Raw genomic sequence first — 18,959 nt, 5'->3', positions numbered from 1 at the left:
TTAGATAATTGAAAACAAATATTTTGAAAATATACTAAATGTTCTTTTGTGACACATACAGATTCATATAAGTACATATTTGCATTTGCTTAAGGCATCTATCCAATTTCCTCATACAGAAAATTTCAATTTAATTGGAGTTGCACGTGCTGGAAAAAGTACAAGGAGAGCTGGAAACCCCCATTCAGTTTGCCACCCGAGCCAATACTCAGAGGAAGTGAAGCTGTGAGCATACGCCAGGCTCCCGGTTATGAAACCTCTCTAAAAGTCATAGTTACAAATAGCTGGAACTAGTGGTGTGGGGGCGATGCAGCCCCCCGTGGGTTTACATGTTTACGTTGTGGAAATGTACATATGTTACTTATTTTGTATGTGAAGCCCCCCGACCCAAACAATTGTCCCAGCACTACTGACTGTGAGGCCGGCATAAAAACTAACACAAGCAGTGGTCCCAGAAATAACCTCCGTATCTGTGGTACGTATTGCTAGTACAGAGGTGAAACAGGCCAGTGATGCAAATGCATTAGTGGGGACAAGATGCTGTCTGCAAAGAAAGAATCACTAATATTAAGCCATTTTTAGATAACACTTTAAAGTTGTTTTGCAGATGTATTATTATTATTGTTAATGATTAAAGTGCCAGCATATTCTTCACTGTGGTACAATGGGGGCACTGGGTGATATACATGACATATACAGAATGACATACAAAGTATGGATAAACAAGTGCAGACAGGTACAGAAGGGGGTGAGGGTCCTGCTCGGCAGAGCTTACAACCTGAAAGGGAACAAGGGGCAACGTTGAAACAAAGAGGTAAAGTGGCTGCTCATTGTGGGACCTCAGGGTGGAGTTTGGGCCGACCGCACAGCGAGTTCTGTTAAGGTTTGGGGGTGTGGATATTAGGGGGTGTCAGATAGCATGGAGTTCGGTTCAGCTGCACGGTTTTGGATGAGTTGGATTTGGGACAGGTGGACGAGGGGAATGCTAACTAAGCGAAGGTTGCAGTAGTTAAAGAGGGACAAGATGAGCGAGTGAGTAAGGATTCAGTTGCGTTGTCGGTGAGACACCAGAGAAGGAAACACTGAGAGAGCGCGTGGATACGTAGGATATGAATCAGGAGAGGGCTGCATCACAATGGCCAGTAGGGTGGAGAGTGTGCAGATGAAGGGGGGGATCACGTGTTGAAGGCAGAAGAGAGAGCAGGAGAATCAGTTCAGAGAAGTGACCCTTGGACTTTCTGTGAGTATGTCATTGGCCAATTTCTTTCAGTGCAGAAGGCGGAAGCAGCAAAGAGTAAAGCAGGACTTGGAGGGGTGAAAGTGTATATATGCCTTTATAGTAGCACAGGGAAAGACCACCATAGGTGAGAGCAGCAGGGGAGGCGGTGTCTGAGGGGGGGAGGTTTCCGTAATGACTAGAAGAGGGGTGGGCAACTCCAGTCCTCAAGGGCCACTAACAGGTTAGGTTTTAAGGATATCCCTGCTTCAGCACAGCGGGTGCAGTCTTCGATTGAGTCACTGATTGAGCCCCCTGTGTTGAAGCAGGGATATCCTGAAATCCCCTGGGCTACGAGGTTGAGTTTGAAATGAATAAGCCAGGGATTGCTTTGCTTTTATTGCAGACAGAGTGTACGTTCCATAGGGCGGGGGAGCACAGACTTCTCGTGCTGCGCCCCCCTGCCTGGCAGTCGCAGCGTTCCCCCTCTCCAAGAAACCGGCGTCAAATGAAGTTGCGGGCTATGTGACATTACGCCACACACACACACACACCCAGCCAGTCACACACACACGCCCAGCCAGCCACACACACCCAGCCAGCCACACACACGCCCAGCCAGCCACACACATGCCCAGTCAGCCACACACACGCCCAGCCAGCCACACACACGCCCAGCCAGCCACACACACGCCCAGCCAGCCACACACACGCCCAGCCAGCCACACACACACCCAGCCAGTCACACACACACACCCAGCCAGCCAGCCACACACGCCCAGCCAGCCACACACACGCCCAGCCAGCCACACACACGCCCAGCCAGCCACACACACGCCCAGCCAGCCACACACACGCCCAGCCAGCCACACACACGCCCAGCCAGCCACACACACGCCCAGCCAGCCACACACACGCCCAGCCAGCCACACACACGCCCAGCCAGCCACACACACGCCCAGCCAGCCACACACACGCCCAGCCACACACACACACAGCCAGCCACACTCACAGCCAGCCACACACACGCCCAGCCAGCCACACACACGCCCAGCCAGCTACACATACACGCACACACCCAGCCACACATACACACACACACCCAGCCACACATACACACACACCCAGCCACACATACACACCCAGCCCTTCATCTCCCCCCTGCACCCTTCATCTCCCCTCAGCACCCTTCATCTCCCTCTGCACCCTTCATCTCCCCTCAGCACCCTTCATCTCCCCCCTGCACCCTTCATCTCCGATCATCACCCTTCATCTCCCATCAGCACCCTTCATCTCCACTCAGCACCCTTCATCTCCCCTTAGCACCCTTCATCTCCCCCCTGCACCCTTCATCTCCCCTCAGCACCCTTCATCTCCCCACTGCACCCTTCATCTCCCCACTGCACCCTTCATCTCCCCTCAGCACCCTTCATCTCCCCACTGCACCCTTCATCTCCCCACTGCACCCTTCATCTCCCCTCAGCACCCTTGATCTCCCCTCAACACCCTTCATCTCCCCCTGCACCCTTCATCTCCCCCCTGCACCTTCATCTCCCATCAGCACCCTTCATCTCCCCTCAGCAACCTTCATCTCCCCTCAGCACCCTTCATCTCCCCTCAGCACCCTTCATCTCCCCTCAGCACCCTTCATCTCCCCCCAAAATCTCCCCCAGCACCCTTCATCTCCCCCCTGCACCCTTCATCTCCCCCTGCACCCTTCATCTCCCCTCAGCACCCTTCATCTCCCCTCAGCACCCTTCATCTCCCCCCTGCACCCTTCATCTCCCCTCACCACCCTTCATCTCCCCCAAGAATCTCCCCCCAGCACCCTTGAAAGCACCCCCCGCCCCCACCAATGCCTACCAGATCGCGGCGGCAGCAGCGGGCAGCAGTGGTGGCGAGCGGGCAGTGGTGGCAGGAGGACGGGGGCAGTGGTGGTGAACGGGCAGTGGTGGCAGGCGGACGGGGGGCAGTGGTGGCGGGCGGCCGTCAGCGCGTCACGCTTGAGCGTGCTCGGGGGGGGGGGAGCGCGTCATGGAGCGGCCTCGCAGGGGAGGGAGCGCGCGTCACGCGCCTGCTGGAGCAGGCTAGGGTGTTGGAGGGAGAGGAGCGCGTCACACCGCTGGAGTGCGCTCCTTACCACGGTATGGGAAATAGGGGGTTTGAGTGTCCCGGCGGCCCTGTTCGCCACAGTTTTACTGCCAATTCGTCACAAGTGGCGAGCTGCAGGCAGTCTCTACCATAACAGTCTTTTCTCCTATACTTCTGTCCAATAGACTGCGAAGTATATAAAAGGGATCTTTATTTGATGCAGCCACTGCAGATGGTATAACAGCGTTTGCATATTGTCCTGGAACAGGATTGTCCATTTCTGTTTCCCCCCCCCCCCCCACCCTTTCCTGCAGCTCTGCCTGCTAGCCTTTATTTGGATGTAAGCTTTCCCTGCAACTATCACTCCTAGTGCAGGGGGAATGGATACATTTAGATACTTCCCAATTCTCCAGCCTGCTAGACATTGGTTGCCGTGACAACCCCTTTAATTCCCCTGGCTAAATGGACTTTTCTATACTCCCCTATCTGTAGTCACAGGTAGCTTCGCCCTGTCCATATTCCTGTGTGACAAACATTACACACTTCCTTTTCTTATCCTGCAACTGAGTGAGTACTCCCATTCTTCCCTACTCCCTTGCAAAGCAATCCGTGTGCCCGTCCCTTGATACAGAAGCACATCACACAGAGAAGCCCTCTCTACCCACACAAGAACCTTTAATTTCTGTAAATCCCTCAATAAAGTTAAGAAAAGACAAAAGGACTTGTTGTGCTTTCAAAGGGGGGTGAGTTAAGCTATCTGGCCATACTTATATCTACAGTAGCATATAACGCTGTGGCTACAGAGTACATACAGTGGAGAATGGGTTTCAGGCCCTTGGATGGTGCGGGCCAGCAGATAATGTTGAGGCCTTGTGCTATGCACAGATCTTGGTTCCCTCAGCCCCAGGAGGGGCTGAGCTCCTCTTCCTTCCCTGGGTGGGAAGGCACACACACTGATCCTCCCTAATGCAAAAGGGGAGGGCTCAGGGTCTGCACCATGATTGGCTGCAACACAGACCCAGTGTCACCACCTCTCCTGCCACTCAGGGAGACTGCTTGAGGGGGGTAAACCCCACAGGACAGCCTGTCACTGTCTGTAGCTATCAGAACTTATGTGACAGGAGGGCAGAAAGATAGTCTGGACCAGCCATGGCTATATATGAAACTGGAAAAGGTGAGCTAGGCCGGACCCCTAGTATAACGGGGTGAGAGGCCACTGCCCTCTAACCTTAACACAGATTACAAACACAACATTCATACAACAACACTTCCCCCGTTCCCAGCGCTTGCACAATTGTCCCAGTAGTTTCCCGGCAATTTCCCTGGGGCCCAGTTAACAGGTAGCACAGTGTGTGATGAGCAGCATTGCAGGCCTGTGTTGTGGTGACGGAGAGGGGAAGCTGCTTATATGTTGGGGTCCCCGTAGGTAGTTGTACCCGCGTAGTTCGCTCCCTTGTGTTATGTTACTCGTGCTTCTCCTGCCCTTTGTGGGCTCGGGGCCATCCGGTTCTGTGGGTATCGGCCAACCTGCGGTTCTGGTATAGGGAGGGGAGGAGATAGGGGCTACTTAAAGCCCAGCTGTTGGGGAGTGTGGCTCCTCGCTGCCCACCTTTCCCTTGTTAGTGTGAATCGTTCATGGAGAACCATGACATCGATCTTATTGTTAACAATTGCCACTGTTTGCTTGTCGTATTTTGCATGTGAATATTGACGTTTCTCATTGTTCTTTTACAGCGCGAAGTCTTTATACTTTTTGGAGAAAATCGAAGGACTGAAGTTCCTACGAGGAGGGGTCGTTTGACTATTTGCCTCTGTCGCGGAGGCTTTTGTTGGGCAGCTGCTTGTTCTTGCCAGACTGGGAGCTGGGCTGTTAAAGTCCGGGGGAGTGGTGAGTGACATGACTTCCGGGAGCCCACTCGCAACAACGGGTCACATGGGGCTGGCCGTAAGGGTCACGAGGTCAGCGGTTCAATGACCGGCTGACCGGTCCTTCCCCTTTAAAGGAGCACTCTGGCAGGGCGTGGCATTTACTCTATTATTTATAACATAAACAGCCGCAAAGGTAAAAGTGGGCTCATATTGACTCCGGAAGAGAGATGGTTAAAAGTAGCGCGCATAAGGTTTTTTTCATATCTACCAACAAGCTCTAAGTCAGGGGTGGCCAACTCCATCCTCAAGAGCTACCAACAAGTCAGGTTTGCAACCCTGTCTTTCCCATTATCGCTTAGGAGACAATGCTTCTACTGTAGCCAAGGATTCTGGGTAATGACATGCAAAATAGCACAGGGTGTCACTTTTTGCTTATCATCCATTTTAACATTATTTATTTATTTATAAAATATTTTACCAGGAAGTAATACATTGAGAGTTACCTCTCGTTTTCAAGTATGTCCTGGGCACAGAGTAAAACAAATAATACATGGTTACAAATACAGTTACATAAATGAACAGGGTATACATTATATACAAGACATTGCGTGCACAGTTAAAGAAAATGTATATTATGAGCGTATGAAACAGTTACAGACCAGGTTAAAATGTGAGACAGCTTTAGATTTGAAAGAACTTAAGCTGGTGGTGGATGTGGGAGTCTCTGGTAGGTTGTTCCAGTTTTGGGCTGCACGGAAGGAGAAGGAGGAACGTCTGGATACTTTGTTGAGCCTTGGGACCATGAATAGTCTTTTGGAGTCTGATCTCAGGTGATAAGTGCTGCAGGTGGTAGGGGTGAGGAGCTTGTTCAGGTAGCTGGGTAGCTTGCCCATGAAGAATTTAAAGGCAAGACAGGAAAGGTGAACTTTACGCCTAGACTCTAGTGTTGACCAATCTAGTTCTTTGAGCATTTCGCAGTGATGTGTGTTGTAGTTGCATTGGAGAACAAAACGACAAATTGAATTGTAGAGGGTGTCAAGTTTGCTAAGGTAGGTTTGAGGAGCCGAGCCATATACTATGTCTCCATAGTCAATAATTGGCATTAGCATCTGCTGTGCGATACGCTTTCTGACCAGGAGACTTAGGGAGGATTTGTTCCTGTAAAGTACCCCTAGTTTGGCATAGGTCTTGGTTGTCAGGGTATCAATGTGCATCCCGAATGTTAAGTGGGAGTCAAACCATAAGCCCAGGTATTTAAAACTAGTGACAGGTGTTAGGGTGGTGTTAGTGTTGGTTCGAATCAGGAGCTCAGTCACTGGAAGCTTTACAAATTTAGTCTTGGTCCCAAATACCATTGTTACAGTCTTGTCAGTGTTTAAAAACTGTTTGTTTTGGGAAATCCACTTTTCGAGTCTCAAAAAGTCAGACTGAAGTATGTGTTGAAGGTCAGAGAGGCTATGATTGTGTGCATATAGGATTGTGTCATCTGCATACATGTGTATTGAGGCTTCCTTACAAGCTGTGGGAAGATCATTAATGAACACTGAGAAGAGTAGGGGCCCCATAACAGAGCCTTGCGGGACACCACAGGTGATATCCAGACGGTTGGAGTTAGAGCCTGAAATGGACACATGTTGGGATCTTCCTGATAGGTAGGACTGAAACCAGTTTAAAGCATGTTTCCCTATTCCAGAGCTCTGGAGTTTGTTAAGCAGGATAGCATGATCGACTGTGTCAAAAGCCTTTGCAAAATCTAGGAATACTGCACCAGTGAGTTGTCCCCGTTCCATTCCACACTGGATTTCATTGCAAACTTTTAGCAGGGTAGTTACGGTGGAGTGTTTGGGGCGAAATCCAGATTGGAATTGGCTAGGGAAATTTGTCTTGGTGTAGAAATCGCTTAATTGGGAATGGACACATTTTTCCATAACTTTGGATAGAATTGGGAGAAGTGAGATTGGCCTGTAGTTTGAGACAGTGTTTTTGTCCCCACTTTTGAAGATTGGGACAACTCTGGCAGTTTTCCAGGTCTTAGGGATATGGCCTGCAGACAGGATAGAGTTGACTATGGACGCAATTGGTTTGGCAATGGCTGGGGCACCAAGTCGTAGGAACCTAGATTGTAGTAAGTCGGGTCCACATTGGCTGCTTAGTTTTAGTTTGAGGAGCGCTTGTATAATCTCCTCTTCAGATACTGGGCCAAATTGAAAATTGTGGGCAGTGTTGGGAGGGGGTGGGACTGTAGGGATACTCCCAGGATGAGATTCATGTTTGGGGTTTGTGCTGCGTTTCGCTAATAAGTTAGTGGCACACCCCACAAAGTAATCATTGAATGCATTTGCGATGTCAGTGGGGTTTGTCAGAGTAATATCCCCCTTAGTGATATTACTTGGTTGTTGATGGTTAGGAGGCTGGAATATATGGTTGATAACCTTCCAGAAGTTAGCTGGGTTTGATGTATTTTGGTGGAGATTGTCAGAGTAATATTGGGCTTTTGCGTGCCTTGTTTGCCTTGTGCACATGTTCCGCATGCATCTGTAGTGATTGAGATCCTTGGTAGTGCCAGTTACTTTGTAGCTTTTCCACAAGGCATCCCTGAACTGGTAGAGTGCTATAAGGTCAGGTGTAACCCATGGAAGGTGGGCCCCCCGTACCCTTATTTTGCGTAGTGGAGCATGGGTATCGCAGAGTTTTAAGAACTCGGATTGGAAATAGTCGAGCGCAGAATTAGGGTCGGGAATTAAATCGATTCTGTGCCATGGGCAGTTGGTAAGGTCATCCAGAAACTGTTGTGGGTTAAAGTTTTTAAATGTTCTAGTGAGGAGAACTTTAGGGCTTGAATGGGGCGGTTTAATTTTCCTTACACAGTACACTATTGCATGGTCACTGAAAATATCAGGAAGGATGCCAGAGGATTGGATTCTGCTGGGGTTTGAGGAGAGAATCCAATCAAGCAAGGAATGGTTATGCGATTTCAGGTTTATCCGTGTGGGTTGGGAAATGAGTTGTGATAGGTTAAGTGACTTGAGTTGTATCTGGATTTTGTGGTTTTTAGGGTCAAGCCAATTGAAGTTGAAATCCCCAAGAACTAGCAGCTCACTCTTCTCATTCAGAGAGGAAATGGAGCCAAGAAATTGGGTGATATCAGTCAATGATTGCAGAGGGGCTTTAGGGGGGCGGTAGATGCCAGCGAGCAAGATGGGCTTAGAAAAGGGGAGGCAGATTTTGCCAACTAGAATTTCAAAAGAGGGTGGGCTTGGTGGGCAATTTAACAGTGTAAATTGTAATGTGTCTGCAATATAAAATAACACCCCTCCTCCTCTCTTTGACCTATCTCTCCTATAAATGGAGTATCCCTGAATGTCAATATTTGCATCAGGGTTTTTTGGGGATAGCCATGTTTCTGTAAGAACGAAGGCTTTGGGTTTATGCATAAGGCACCATGCCCTTAGTTCGTCAAGTTTGGGCAGCAGGCTCCGGATGTTTATATGGGCGACAGATAGCCCTTTTTGGAATTTAAAGGTGGAATTCTCAGGGGCATGGGACAGATTTGAAATGGGAGGACCTGGGTTAGTTTCAATATCACCTGCTAAAGAGAGTAATAGTATGAGTAGAAATTTGGGTAGTTGTTTGCAAGTTGTAGATTTGTGATGTTTGCCATTTGAGTGAGCAGTGGTTGGTGTGCTGGTTTTTAGAGTTCTCCACCAACATGGGCCCCTAGGACGGTTTTGACACTTTTTTTTTTACCCACTATAAGTCTTTTAATGTCTGGTTATACCCACGTACCAGCTTCACATGGCATAACTAGAAAGCAGCCTTGATCTGATGAGACCCAAAAGGTGGAACTGCCTGTGAGTAGGTTACTGGCTCTGCACTCAAACCCAGCCATGCTGAAACGCTGTGTAATGCGGCAGCCATGCTCACAGGGGTCCGTGTTAACTTCAGCCCACACACGTAAGAAAACTGTTAGACATATGTTATAAAAGGAATGTTACACATTGTAGAGAAGGTGCATTTCCCTGGGTTTGCTTCTGTGTATGTTGGCAATCGAGACTGAACATGATTTTGTATCTTTAGTATTTGAAGTATAAGAATCAGCCTTTATGCCTTTGTGTACCATGAAATGTGTATGTCTCTAGGCCTATTAATTAGGTCCATTTAATGTCAATATCAGTCTAATGAAAAGTCAGCGTCCCCTTCCATGAAGTCACATGTTATGCAATCTGACCTGGAGCACTCGTATTGAGTCAGAACTATAAGACCGGGCCTGTTGTCCCTGCAGTGCCTCTTGCATTTCATTTAAGACGTATTTCAAATTAAAAACGGCAAACTGTGAAACTGTTGTCATGTGCCAAAAGAATATTTGAATTTTAAAATCTAATTAAACAATATGACCTGACAAAACAGTCACCACTCTGTCTTACCTGAGGCACTTACATATAGCCAAAGCAGAACAGAACAGACTAAAAGGTCAGCGTTGTCGCAGAGCAGGATGCCGCCTTCACGCTTTTATCATCAATGTTGCTGTTTTAAAACTAAATTCATGAATATTGCTACATTATCACTTGTTAAGTTTTCACCACTCAATGCTAAATATTTTGTATTAATTGCTTTTTTTGTCGTTGGTGCTTATTTGCATTTTTGTCACTCCTAATACACATATCTCATGTACAGATACAATCAATATGCAGATAAACAAACATTAACAAAGAATACAGAAATTGTGACTTAAATAGGATCATCTCTAATGGGAAACTGTGTTGAAAAGTGCCAATGAATGTGAAATCATGCTACATTTGATTAAGAACAGCTTCAAATCCACTGCACAATTCTCATTTCTCATATGGAAATCCTCAGTTTTTCTTAAACTGTTAATATCTGTATTATTTGTAACGGGTATTCCTCCCCTCCCAAGAGCATATGGTATATGTATGCAGGGGAATCCAAGGTTACCAGGTGTGGTGCTTTACCTGTTAGGCTCACAGGAGGGCTGAGCTTCCGCCACAGGGAACATGGGGCAATTATATTAGGAGTAACCCTGCACTCGGTGCAGCGCCTCCACCTGCTATGGTTCCTAGCAGAGCAGGAATTGTTCCTCGCAGGACACATACAAATACTCAACACACCGTATGAGTAACCAATAATGCTTTTACTTGCGTGACCGTAATCAAGCATAACACTCATGAATCAACAGGTGTCCCTCCCTAGAGGAGACACTAACTAACGCGTCTCGCAGGACGCTACCTTCCCTCACAACCCCACCGGATGATCCCACCCAGTGTCCAGTAACCCCACACAGTATTACCCCACCCTTCTAGTGAGATGTGTATGTGTGACTGCGCAGCCACTACGTGTGTATATGAGAGGACTCGTTGGTGCACTTGTGGATTTTCTGCCGGACACTCCGGTGCCCGGGCCTGCCAAGGAACTTCACAAAGGATCCGAAGGCTGATGTCGGCTGAATGCAGGAGCTACCGTCCAGGGCGATCCCACCCGGATGGCTACTGCAATGACAGCGAAGGTCTGAGCCCAGACCTCGGGATAGACGCGCGGCGTCCGCTGTGTCCCTAACTGGCTCTGGATAGTAAGTGACAGGGTCCCTAACCTGGGGCCTGTCCCTACAACACTCAACACTACTAGGTGGCTCAGGGCTATCTCGGGCCTTGGGGGCTGCTGCCCTAGTGCAGGGAGTCACTGACTCCTGCACCCTACCTCCTTCCCCTGGCTGCTCCTGGCGTTAGAAGAAAAAAATGTGTGATGCTCTCAAGACAATTGTGTAGTTTGAAATTTTTTTATAATGAATTGGAAGACAACCTGTTGATATGTATGAGTCCTATTGGATCAGGTAAACAGCTATCCCACAAGGCAATGAGGTAAGGATAGTTACCAGTTGATGATCCCTGGATATTGATTGAGGCAAAGCTGGAACGGACTCACTTGGGAAAGCAGATTCCACGATGAAAAGAAAGTCCTTGTAGATATCCAGCACCTCCAGGTTGAATGTGCCTCCGTTGTAGAAATCTTCACAGACAGGGAGAGGGAAAAGAACGGAGCACTATCTCCAATGCTGTAAAAAACAGCCAATAAACCACAGGGTATGCGTTCCCAAAATAAAGCTATTTAATGGCTCAAAAATCAGTTACAAAACACACCAACGCGTTTCAGACCTTAGTGGTCCTTTATCAAGGTGAATACACTCCTGGCGTTGACTGACTAGCGTGCTGCAAGCCCGTGAAATGTATCTCATCTCCCCTGCAGGGAGATGCTGCAGCCCTATTGGCTCCCTGGCGTCACGTGGGGTGCGCAGAGGCTCATGGGACTCGTAGTCCCTGCTTAGAGCCTTCCCTGGTAGGCTAGGGTTTCGCGCGCTCTCCTCGCGCTCTCCTTGCGCATGCGCAACTCCCCTGCTTGCCACCGCACCGAGATCTGCACTGCGCATGCGCGAACAACAAGAAGATGGCGGCGCCCTCGCTTGGGTAGCCGACATAACCATGTACAAGCGTTATATAATCAAAATGCAGTACATAGAAAATACAACTTATCATATGGCAATTATATGACTTGGTACACCACATAACACCCACAGTAATACCCGAGGCCAGCTGAGTGATTGCTGTTTGCTGAGACCCTTTGTGGGGTGCCCCTAACTGATCATGTGGAGGTACCTCACTTTTACGTTCGTGAGCCTCCCCCGGAAGAATCTCTTGGAGAGCACGCTCGAGGGCAACAGTCACAGGGTCCTTATTACTTCCTCCCCCTGGTGGACAGAATAGTACCATGTCCCTTGGCCAGATCTTTACCCGGCCATCCGCGGCATGGATGCAGTAGGCCAGGAGGTCTTTACCTTTGCCATGGTCGACCACATTGTGAATGGAGCGCTCCTCTTTGAGCTTAAAGGAGGCAATTTTTACTAAATCCCTCGCCACACAGTCCTTGTTCCTACGTACTTGCGAGGCTTCCACTGGGAAGCGAGCAATTGACAATGTCTCTTTACTCAAAGTCTCTGTTTCACCCGGCAGGGAGTAAAGGGTAGATACCTTACCACTGCAGTGATTCACGTGGCCAACAGGTCCTCGGGGACGTTGTCAGTTCCCACCTCGGCTGTCTCGGGACCTGCCCCCGGCACTTCTGGGGCAGTCCACTTACTTGCTGGAAACTCGGGAGTGTTGGATCCCAGTCCTGGGACCATTTGGGTTGCAGAGCACGGGCTCCCACTCAGATCAGGAGCCGGTGGGGAGTAAGGAGGTTCTGCACCACTCCGCTGGCGTGCAAAGGGTTCCTATTCATCTGGAACACTGTCAGGTACCATCTGGGTTTCACTGGACATCATGATGGGGCTGACTTTTCTCTTCGTCTGGACGATAGGCGGTAGGTACTGGTCCATTCGCACCACTGGACAGCTATCTTCTAAGGGGTTACCTCCGCCAGGACGCTATGCTGAGTGGAGCCATTCGCCCTGGTGGCCAGACTTAAGGAGCTACCGTGCTCCGTGGTCACCTGGAGGCTCACACCCGACACCCCTGGGGCAGTCAACTCACCCTGGTCTTCGTTAGGTACTGGTCTCCAGCCTAGGACCGATGGTACCATTGGAGTAGGCCGGACTGGCCGGTGTAGGGCACACGGGTCCATATCAGGATTCACTGCAACTGAGGTAGTTGGGTCTTTATCTCCAGCTTCACTGATGTGGTCTGCCGGCTGGCGCATCACCACAGCTGGTTGTTGGTTGCTGGAATCACCAAGAGGGGATGGGGGTAGAGACACCTTACCCTGTGATTCCGGAATCTGCTGGTCTGGGCGCTGTGGTTCCTGCTCGGGAACCAGGTCTGGAACCAACATCTGGGGTTCCAACATCGGTAGCTCGGCCTTCGGTGGCTCCGGCTCAGGACCTGAATCTAGAATGTCCATTTGGGCACACGGGCCCTCCACAAACTCCACCTCCGAGGTAGGTGGACTAGCAGCGGCGTCGACCACCAGGGTAGAGACATCAGGCGCGTCTTTCTCCACGGTTTCCGTCATCAGAGGTTCCTGCTCTACCACTAGGACGTCCCCATTGAGAGGGTCTGGAACCGTGGGTAGGATGCTCAAGTCCTCCGAAATTTCTGTGAGAGGGGTAGATTGGTTATATATACTGACCGGCTCCGTATTAAAGTCGACCGCTTCTTCCCCGGCGGATTCTGCAGGCTGGGGCATAATAGGCTTCAAGAAACATATCCCGCAGTGGGCACATTCGGGCTCCCACGCCAGTTCGCCTCTAGAACAGTCACAGGTGGTACTAAAACATTGGATACACGTTTCTCCTTCCACCTTGGTTGTCTCGAAACCTAGCGAGGACTCAGATATGCCGACTCCCTTGTCACAGGCTTCCTGAAGGCAGGGGCACATTAGAACGAGTGCATCTACTGTATTCCGGGCAATTGCCGGCACACATACGCGTTAGAGTGTAACTCCTTGCAGTCTATTTCAGTTCCAAGGGGAAAATAATCTGTTTCAGCAACAGTGTCTGGAACATCACTTTGGACACACAGGCCCCGTGGAGCCTTGGGGATTAATGCAGACTGAGTAGCATTGTAACTCCCTTCAGTAGAGAGGTCAGGCTCCTCTTTCTCTGCTGGTTCTGCAGCCCACAGCAGCACGGGTTTCAGGAGCTGTATCCCGCAGCAGGCACACTTGGGTCCCCAGGCCAATTCACAAAATGAGCAGTCACATTTGTTACAGACACATTTTATGCATCCCTCCTCGCTTGAGTTTGCCACCTGATTTTCTACTATTTGCTTCAAGGTGCCAAAATCCATACTACCAGACGAACTCAATACTTTTGGTAAGCACTGACACAAAAGAAAAGATACGCTCCCTCCCTTAATCTGCCAGACTTCATACGACTGAGGGTGATTTTCTCTGCGTCCAGTACTTTCTTTGGTGGAGACAGCAGTTACTATGGAAGCTCACTGTGCTTGCTCCCCCTGGTGTAATTTAAAGGAAGGGCGGCACAATCTTTCAAGGAGCGTTTCTGGCTTTGCATGGTGCCACTCAGTTGGCGGGGGTGGGGCTTAGGTTTTCCCGCCAATCCCGGACAGTTTTCTGCAAAGTCATTCTGCGCCGCCTTGAGCGCAGCACCACGTGCACGCTGCCAACTTGGGGAAAGTTACCATGGCGCTTGGTCAGAGTAGACTAAAGGGTAACCCTCAGGGGGGCGCCCAGGCATAAACAACGTGGACGGTGCCTCTGATAGGCATATATCCCACGTGGGGGTCACCACAAATGTATTGATCTGGACGTGGGGTCTGGATCTTCATCTATAACACAGGCGTACGACCACCCGGGGATTTTACGCATATGGTCACAGACTTCCTCATATGATATATTTGCGGGAAGGCCTTCTACGGCCACCACACGGCGGGGGCTAAGATTTATCCTCAAGGCACAGGCGAGGACCTCGTGTCCGGACTTTACAAACATGGTGGACAATTTGACAAAAAAATGGAACAGGGCACCCCAGGTCTGGATCTCAGCAGTGCCTCCAAATCTAACGGGTATTCCACCCCTCCCAAGAGCATATGGTATATGTATGCGGGGAACCCAAGGTTACCAGGTGTGGTGCTTTACCTGTTAGGCTCACAGGAGGGCTGAGCTTCCGCCACGGGGAACCTGGGGCAATTATATTAGGAGTAACCCTGTACTCGGTGCAGCGCCTCCACCTGCGATGGTTCCCAGCAGAGCAGGAATTGTTCCTCGCAGGACACATACAAATACTCAACACACCGTATGTGTAACCAATAATGCTTTTACTTGCGTGACCGTAATCAAGCATAACACTCATGAATCAACAGGTGTCCCTCCCTAGAGGAGACACTAACTAACGCGTCTCGCAGGACGCTACCTTCCCTCACAAACCCCACCGGATGATCCCACCCAGTGTCCAGTAACCCCACACAGTATTACCCCACCCTTCAAGTGAGATGTGTATGTGTGACTGCGCAGCCACTATGTCCCGTGTGAATGTGAGAGAACTCGTTGGTGCACTTGTGGATTACCTGCCGGACACTCCGGTGCCCGGGCCTGCCAAGGAACTTCACAAAGGATCCGAAGGCTGATGTCGGCTGAATGCAGGAGCTACCGTCCGGGGCGATCCCATCCGGATGGCTACTGCAACGACAGCGAAGGTCTGAGCCCAAACCTCGGGATAGACGCGCGGCGTCCGCTGTGTCCCTAACTGGCTCTGGATAGTAAGTGACAGGGTCCCTAACCTGGGGCCTGTCCCTACAACACTCAACACTACTAGGTGGCTCAGAGCTTTCTCGGGCCTTGGGGGCTGCTGGCCTAGTGCAGGGAGTCACTGACTCCTGCACCCTACCTCCTTCCCCTGGCTGCTCCTGGCATTGACTGACTAGCGTGCTGCAAGCCCGCGAAATGTATCTCATCTCCCCTGCAGGGAGATGCTGCAGCCCTATTGGCTCCCTGGCGTCACGTGGGGTGCGCAGAGGCTCATGGGACTCATAGTCCCTGCTTAGAGCCTTCCCTGGTAGGCTAGGGTTTCGCGGGCTCTCCTCGTGCTCTCCTTGCGCATGCGCAACTCCCCTGCTGGCCACCGCACCGAGATCTGCACTGCGCATGCGTGAACAACAAGAAGATGGCGGCGCCCTCACCGCCATGCTTCGGGAGCGCCCGGAGCCCTGCAACGCGATCACGGCCTTGGATACCGGCCGCACGCGCCCCTGGCAACCCCCGAGCAGGATCCTGACCGCTCTCACTCTTGCGATCGGCTGGCGGGGCCTCCATTGGACTCGGCGGCACACGCGATCGCCAGCAAGGTGAGGGGGGTGCTGACAGGCAGGGGGGACCTGGCTACATATTATATTTTATTTATATGGGAGTAACATATTCCTCAGCTCAGTACAACACTAAACATTGCACAAGTAGTTTCGGTTTGAAGCAGTGACATTGCAAAATATATACTGTATGTAATTGTTTACTCGTTGCTTGGCTCGGAATAAAGTTTGTCTTGTGACTGTATCCCTCTGTCAGACTTTGGTAGACTTAGGGGTTCATGCCGTAAGCAGCGGAAAGGCAAATCTCGCCACTTTCCCGCCAAAAATGGCTACCCCTATTCAGTAAGGGGCGAGAAAGTGGCGAGAATAAAAAAAAACGCCAGATTTGTTGGCGGTTTTTTTTTTCCACCGGCGAGGCGAGAAGGCACTTTCCGCCTAAAATAGAAACATTTTCCGCCACGCAGTATTCTAGTAGTGGCGAGTAGCTTAGTGGAGCTATTCGCCACTCTAGAATGGCGTTTTTATGGCGAATCAGCCACGCAAGAAAAAGTTGGCAAGTTGATGGTGAGAGGCTGCTGATGAGTGGCGGATCGGCACTTAGAAAAATTTCTGGCCTTTTTCCTGGCTGGGATTGATGCCGGGGGTCTCCTGAGCTGATACCATTAATACCAGCACCGGACCCCCCCGGCATGCATCGGAGGCAGGAAAAATGCATTTAAAGGCCACTTCATTACCTTAGCGGCTAACCGCTAAGGCAATGAAGGGGTTAAACAGCCGTGCCAGGTTTATTGTGGGTAGCGGGGGTGGGTGAAGGGGGTATTTGGCTCTTGTTGTTTGTTGAGGGCTTGTGGGGGGGTTGCGGGTGCGTTTAACCCCTTCACGACCGTAGCAGTTAATACCGCTACGTTCATGAAGGGGTTAAACCCTCCCGCTACCCACCCGCAAGCCCTAAACAAACCACCGTTGGGGCTAATACCCCCTTCACACACCCCGCTACCCACAATAAAAAGAAAACACACACAACAGCCCCACACTAACTAAAGAAAAATATATATATAAATACATATATAAATACATATATATATATATATATATATATATATATATATATATATATTACACCAACAACACCTGTACCCCCCTAACATACAGCATAGTAATGGGCACAATGACTATTATCCACAAATGGATAATAGTGCATGTGTCCATTTAAAATACATACAGAACAATAAATACATTAAATACATGTAGCACTCACCCATGTCCGGCTGCCACGATGAAGGCCATCCTCATCTTCATCCTGCTAATGCCCCATCCGCTTCTGCAAAACAGACACAAGAATAAAAACATCCAATGTAATGTCCCCTAACCCCTTAATCACCATAGCGGTTATTAACCGCTACAGTCATTAAGGGGTTAACCCACCATCACCCACACACCCTCCCCCACTACCCCCCACCCCCTGAGGCCTAACCACCCTCACCCAGGACCCACAAGGGAGTCCTACCACATACCCTTGGGGCCAATACCCCCTCCCCCCACCCCACCACATACAGTACAATAATGTGCCAAATAACTATTATCCAGATAGGGATAATACATTATTTGGCCATTATTAAACACATTAACTAGCATAGTAAAATAAAGAAAATTCTACTGACCTCTTCAATAAGAAGGCCCCATCGCCCGCATCATCCTTGTGGTCCGTTGCCAAAATAATACATAGCCAATACATTGCAATGACATTCACATATCAATGAACCCCTTAATCACCTTATCGGGTACTAACCGCAAAAGTAATTAAGGGGTTAAGCCATCCTGGCCACATACCCACCCTTCACACATTCCTTTGTACAGTGGCTTCATCATGAAAAAATAAAATAAAAATAAAATCGCTATGGTGATTAAGGGGTTAGGGGACATTACATTGGATGTTTTTATTCTTGTGTCTGTTTTGCAGAAGCGGATGGGGCATGGGCAGGATGAAGATGAGGATGGCCTTCATCGTGGCAGCCGGACATGTGTGAGTGCTATATGTATTTAATGTATTTATTGCTCTGTCTGTATTTTAAATGGACAACTGCACTATTATCCATGTGTAGATAATAGTAATGTTGCCCATTACTGTATTGTATGTTGTGTATTGCTATGTTTATTGGGGGCATTTGTCCCCAATAAACATACTATTATGCGTTAACCCCTTCATTGCCTTAGCGGCTATCCGCTATGGTAATGAAGCAGCATTAATGTATTTTAATAATATTGTGCGGGAGCAGGGGTCCCCTGAGCTGAACCGCATTGATTTGTGGCTCATAGACCCCCTGCTTCCCGAGTTACAGGCCCCGGTTTGGGGTATCGGTTACAGTGTCAACGCCATGTTAGTGCGGGCACGTAGCGTATGGGACGCTATAAACATGGCGGCGACACTGCCCACCCGATCACACATATCGGGGCTTGTAACTCGGGAACCAGGGGGTCCCTGGTCCACAAAGCTATGCGGTTCAGCTCAGGGGACCCCCTGCTCACTGTACAGTATTATTAAATAAATATTCATGCTGCTTCGCTACCATAGCAGATAGCCACAAAGGTAAGGAACGAGTCTTTATTGATATGTGTGTTTTAGTCATAGTATAGATGTGCAGAGGGTCTCCGGAGCGGAACCGCTCTGGTTTTAGGTCCGGGGACCCCCTGCTTCCCTCTGCTTTGTTTACATTCCGCGGTCACGTGATCGGGACCTTTAAATGCAGAGGGATACCGGCACCTCATAAAGGGGCCTGTATCTCGGGAAGAAGGGGTTCCCCGGACCTCAAACCAATGCGGTTCAGCTCCGGAGACCCCCTGCACATGTACACTATGAACAAAAATGGTTTAAAAAATAATTTTTAATGTGCCGATGTTTGCGCAGAGAGAGCAGCGGATCTTTCTCTGCTGCAAACAGAACTCGGCAGGGGACGGCTTCTCGGCAGCTTCTCGCCAGGCAGCCGTCTCGCCACCGGTTACTAACCATTTTATCAAAT

The 18,959-nt window shown here is 49.7% G+C and overlaps 1 long non-coding RNA gene across 1 annotated transcript in view; it reads left to right on the top strand.

Annotated features, from left to right (window-relative positions):
* The first annotated feature begins 1,257 nt into the window (after positions 1-1,257).
* Positions 1,258-18,959, top strand: part of LOC142503435 (uncharacterized) — a 30,903-nt gene continuing 13,201 nt past the window's right edge. The window contains exons 1-2 of the long non-coding RNA XR_012804018.1: positions 1,258-1,364; positions 5,042-5,195. This is a non-coding gene — a long non-coding RNA (uncharacterized LOC142503435). The remainder of the gene's footprint in view (positions 1,365-5,041; positions 5,196-18,959) is intronic.

The sequence above is a fragment of the Ascaphus truei genome, chromosome 10 (genome assembly GCF_040206685.1).
Source record: "Ascaphus truei isolate aAscTru1 chromosome 10, aAscTru1.hap1, whole genome shotgun sequence".
Classification (NCBI taxonomy): domain Eukaryota; kingdom Metazoa; phylum Chordata; class Amphibia; order Anura; family Ascaphidae; genus Ascaphus; species Ascaphus truei.
Note: the sequence above shows the minus strand (reverse complement) of the source record. Positions and strands in the feature narration are given on the sequence as shown.